Source organism: Austrofundulus limnaeus, unplaced genomic scaffold (genome assembly GCF_001266775.1).
Source record: "Austrofundulus limnaeus strain Quisiro unplaced genomic scaffold, Austrofundulus_limnaeus-1.0 Scaffold322, whole genome shotgun sequence".
NCBI lineage: Eukaryota > Metazoa > Chordata > Actinopteri > Cyprinodontiformes > Rivulidae > Austrofundulus > Austrofundulus limnaeus.
In genome coordinates, this window is record NW_013952724.1 from 305221 (window position 1) to 310875 (window position 5655).

A 5655-nucleotide genomic window follows, 5' to 3' on the forward strand; every position below is an offset into this window, starting at 1 on the left:
GCTCAAGACCATGGCCTCGGATTTGGAGGCACTGAGCCTCATCCCGGCCGCTTCGCACTCGGCTGCGAACCGCTCCAGCGAGAGCTGCAGATCTCATGTGTTCAATAAAAAAAAAAATAATAATAATAATAAAAAAGAAAAAAGAAAAGAGTGGAGAAGAGGACTGAGATCATAAGAGGGACAGCAAAGGCTGAAGGACTGAGAGATAAAGTTAGAGAGAACAGACTGAGGGGGCCCATTTTTGACGCAAAATGTATTCAGAGTCTTCAACGCGTTTTGTAATACTCTCAAACTCATTATGTAATAACGTTATTACATTTTGCGGCAATTGTTACCAAATGTGCTGGTGTAATAATCGGGTGCATTATGTAATAAACAATCAAAAAACAGTTTTCTGTTCATCCTAATCAATATACTTGTACTAACTGTCATGTTGCAAAAACTACATAATTAAATCTTTATAACTTTGGCCAATAATCAGAGCTTATCATTATTTATTTACATTTTCAGATTTACTTCCTGTTACAGACATTATTCCACTTTGACAACTCTCAAAATATATCTAAAAGTTAGTTGTACTAACCCCTTCAGATGTTTACCTGTATAATGAGCCTTAAAATTACGTAATTTTTGTAAAAAAAAAAATCTGTATTAACCACACGCTAACAAGCTCAATGAGGGTGGAAGAAGTTGTTTCGGGCAGTGGGTTGGAAGTGGATACTTGATGTTAATAATTGTTTTAACTTCCTACAGGCTCCAACATGTTGAATAAATTAGAAACTGTTTTTGAAAGATTCCGTAAAACATGAAAAAAAATCCGTGAGATATACCTGCAAAATGACATAAAATCCGTGTGAATTATGGACAATCCTTACGACTTGACATGGCTGTATTGAAACCTGAATTGCAGGTGAGGCTGCATCTTACATTTTTGACAGGATATGAAAATAAAGAGTTGTACCTGCACTCTAAAACCAGTCTGCACAAAAGCGCCCCCTTCTGTTCAGTTTTCATATTGACCCTGTGTTGTATCCTTACGGTTTCAAGTTCATGTTTTTGTCCTTGAACTAGTGGAAACTCTTGCACTGCTCTGAGTAAGATGACTTTGTTTATATAGTTTAATATGTTCCCTTTTAATAACAAGAGGTTGACTAATATTACACATTATTTAAGTCCAGGAAAATTGTTGGGATTCTGTTTGAATTAAACTGTTGGATCATATGCTTCTTTCATTTAACACMAACAGAAACATTATCCTTTTTGCTTTTTAAACCATAGATTTTTATTTTTCTGAAAGCCAATGTGTTGATGAGTTCTGTGTTTATTGACCAAAGTTACAAAGATTTAATTGCAACATGACATTTATTACAAGTATATTGATTAGGATGAACAGAAATACTGGTTTTTGATTGTTTATTTCATAATGCACCAGATCATTACACTACCACATTTTGTAATTGCCGCAAAATGTAATGTTATTACATAATGCAGCTGAGAGTATTACACAATGTGTTGAAGACTTTGATTACATTTTGCGTCACTACATAATGCGGTTTTAGTGTGAGATTATTACGTTTTGAAGCCTGATGTTATTACATTACATAATGCGTTATTACAAAATGAGGTCTTACAGGGCATGACGGAAGTGGTAGGAGGTTCTGAAAGAGACAGAGACCAATTTCAAGGTGTTTAGAAACTGAAACGAGGTCAAATTTACTTTTGATTTATACAAAAATACAGAACTTTCATGAAAAGATGMGTTACTTTGAGTATAGAACTGAAATATAGGCCTGGGAAACACATAMGATTGCCCCTTTAAACGAGGGGTACCAACATCTTTGTCCATGTATGTTCCTCATACCAGGCTTTCTCAAACTTATAGGGCCTGAGGACCACTTACAGGGTGGGGGGAATTTTCCAGGAACCCACTCAGATACCTCATACTGGTTTAATAATGATTTACTGCCATTTTTACCCACTAAATGCCATAAGAATGATTTCAATTGGTTGTTTAAATGTTTTACTGGTGAATTGTTCCCCATGTGTATTTATATAATTTTAAACAATTAACAGTTTATTATAATTATTGAGGACTCCCATAATACAGCTCGCTGACCCCTGGGGCTCCTGGGACCCCAGTTTGAGAACCTCTGCCCTACACCATGGCAAAAACAATCCATTCATTTTTTTTTTACCTTTATTTTACCAGGATACAAATCCATTGAGATTAAAAAACTCTTTTCGAGGGAGTCCTGGCCATTGTAGAATTWTCAGAATTATTACAGACTGTAGAATAATCAGCAAATAACTGGGAAACTTGCTCCAGAATAAAAAAATTATGGCTGTGAAATTAATCGCGTTAACTCTGATTAATTTTAGTGAGCATGGGCACAGATTAAAAATTTTAATCGCGATTAAAATTTACAATTGTTTTACCATGGCTGAGTAGGTTTGTTTATTGCAATGCACTCAGTGCCAGGTCATGTTTGTAAATGAGAAGTGGTTCTCAGTTTATCTGGATAAATAAAGGTTAAATAAATAAAATAAATTAAAACTCCATGTGTAACACATTATGTACAGTTCGTTTTCTTTTTGTGTTCTTATGGCTTTTTTATTTTATTTATTTATGTTTTGATGACAACTGTGACCTTAGTATCTATCTTTCACTCCTCATGTAGTACTCATTTGGAATGAAAATCCTTGAATTCTTGATTTAATCTCATTATTCTGCACAAAATTTAACTACTCAAATATGTTTAGAGCATTTTTAAGGTCCTGTTTTATATTCAAAAAATCATGTCTAAGCATTAATTTTGTTTTCTAAATAAAAACATGAAAAACTAATAACTGAAGTAATTTATTTTATCAATATGCAATANCTCTTTATAATGACATCCAAAATTCTTCATTAAAATAACATAAAATTAGGATTCAGACCAAATATTATCGTAACCAGCAAGTCTTATCTCTTGATCCACTTATGATATCAGAATGATCAAAGTATCAAAACGTAGCTTTTAAAGCCAGGAATCTGAAAATGTAATTAGGTCACTTTGACTAAATTCGACTTAATCCTCATTTCGATATGATGGGTCACATATGCAAATGATTTGATCAATGTGTCAAAGCTTTTTAAATGTATTTTATATGTTGATGAACACTTTTTACACCTCTGCTCACTGGGGCTGGAGGCATACTGTTCTCTGGCTGTCTGTGTTACTGCGGTGTCTATTCATCATGGCTGCTCTTGTGTGCATATCTCCTGAAAGTAATTATATATTTACTTATAAATAGACATTAAAATCCATTAGAGTAGTACTTCATGAAAGTAATTTAGTTTTTATTATTCAATTATTTTTTCAATCCAAACAATTTTTTTTCTACTAAACAAAAAGGCTGTTTCAACCAAAAACATTAACTTAGACAACATGAACATCTGGGGCGGGGCCTAATGCAGAACTACAGTAAGTCATGTCTTTATTGGTTAGTGCAGACTGAAGTAATTTCCTCGTGAACCCACTTCAAATGGGATGTTGTCAATACATTAAATGGACGTTATTAGCAGTTATCAGTCCCTTACATTGTGTCCAGACTGTCCCTCCTCTACCTCCTAGTAGGTTGGAAGGCACTTATCAATCAATTGTATGCCTGTTAATATCAGTGGTGGGCATTGCTAATTCAAAATTTAGTTCTGCAATTTCTTAACCGCTTCAGAAAATATTTAGGTCTGCAATTTCTAATCTGCTAATGCTGTAGAAATATTAGTGGAAGCTAATTTTATACCACAGGTTCAATTTGACACTTTCTAGCTGGCTACAATTCATGTACACTATATGTACAATGCTGCCCACTAGCGGTGTATGAATCCTTAAACGACCTATTATATCACCGCCGATTGCTGGGGATGTCATTTCCTCAAACAGAACTTTGGGTCATGGTCTAAAATTTAAAAACTTGTTTAGGCTTGCAGTTCGGCTGATTCTTTAAAAAGTTGTTGATTGCGGCTGCTTCTTTGTCTTTTTCTTTTGTTTGTTGTATTTTTCATTAATGAAGCATCAATAAAATAATTTTCTTTTTATTTTTTCTTTTTCTTTTTTCCTTTTTCTTTTTTTTCCTGTTTCAACACTGTTTCCTCATGGTGTTGGTCACTGACAGCAAGCCCTCTCTGCTGTTCAGGAGAATAATGAAATCCTTTGGGAATTATCTTTTCTGTGATACCAGTTGATGTTCTGCTGTTTTAAATGAAAAGTCATACCTTCTGCTGTTCAAGGTGACGAAGACTCATAGATAATTGTTATTAGCGGTATTGTGTTTTAACTTTAGAAAGCGCAAATCCGCTTATGAATTACAAAAATTAGTAAGACCGCTAAAGCGCAAATGAAATATTTAGGTCCGCAATTAGCGGGTGTGTGCTTTAGTGGACTGGTGCCCACCACTGGTTAATATGCATTCAAGCGCAGTGGGTTTGGCTCCTCCCCCGGGATGCAGAGTTCAAGCGACCGGCCCGACTCGCTGTCCTTTGACCACAAATGATCTGAAGCATTGAGATTCAGGCTGTAGCCGGTGGTTGTCCTAGTTTTTTCTCTTGGCTCCATGGTAATTGTAAGAAAAAAATTTAGTGCGCACAACTCAAATTTCCTTATAAAAAAGGAAAGAGAGTAAATGGGTACCTGATTCTGAAGGATCAAAAAAACAGGATAACCAGAACTCCAAAAAAAATACTATTGTTTTAAAACAATAGTTTTTTTGGAGTGCTGGTTATTCCATGGTAATTGTAGCCATTTTGCGTGACGAAGGAATGATAAGGGAACAGTCAAGGAATTAAACGGCCTCAGACTAATATTTTAATGTTTCCTGTAAGAAGCTGCAACACTGGAATGTTGTCAGTGGTTGTTTCTATCACCAGGTCTGGGAGAGAAGACTGCCATTTTTACAACCAAGAGAAGGAAACACCTTGAACCTGACAACCAATCAGGTGAGTTTATGGGAAGGATGATGTGATCCAGGAAGTATCTGAAAGTGTAAGAGGACAGGAAGGGCTGAGGGAGAGAGGAAAACTGTGCAACCAGCTTATTGCAACTAGTGGGTTGTCACAATGTGTGCACAAATGTGTGTGGGGTGGCTGTGGCAGAGGGGTTAGGGGAGTCGTCCTGGAACTGGTAGGTTGCCGGTTTGATCCCCTGTTCCAGCTGTCTCAGTTGTTGTGTCCTTGGGCAAGATACTTACTGTAAGCCCTAATGTCTCTGATGTGTGTCCCATCAGTGTCTGAATGTGATTGGCACTGATTAGTCTTCCGTAGATCAGAGATTCTTAACCTATGGGCCGCGGCCCAATTGTGGGCCCTGAGCGCCACCTTCAGGGCCTTAAAAGAACAACAGTTTTTAACTTTGGGCCACAGAGGGCCATGRGACCACATTGATTTTAAATAAGGTGCAATACACTTTCTCACCACTAGTAGCAGTAGTGCACCACTCAGATGTTTAACAACTTTTTAATATGTAGAAGAAGAACCTTAGAAACCTGCTGAGAATGGAAACTTATTTTAAATTAAAAGTAGGCAAAAATGATGGTAACCCATCAAAAAACACCAAAGTTTGTCACTAATATGAAGTGCAGCTTCAGTTTTTACCATGTAATATTTTAACAGTTCAAAAC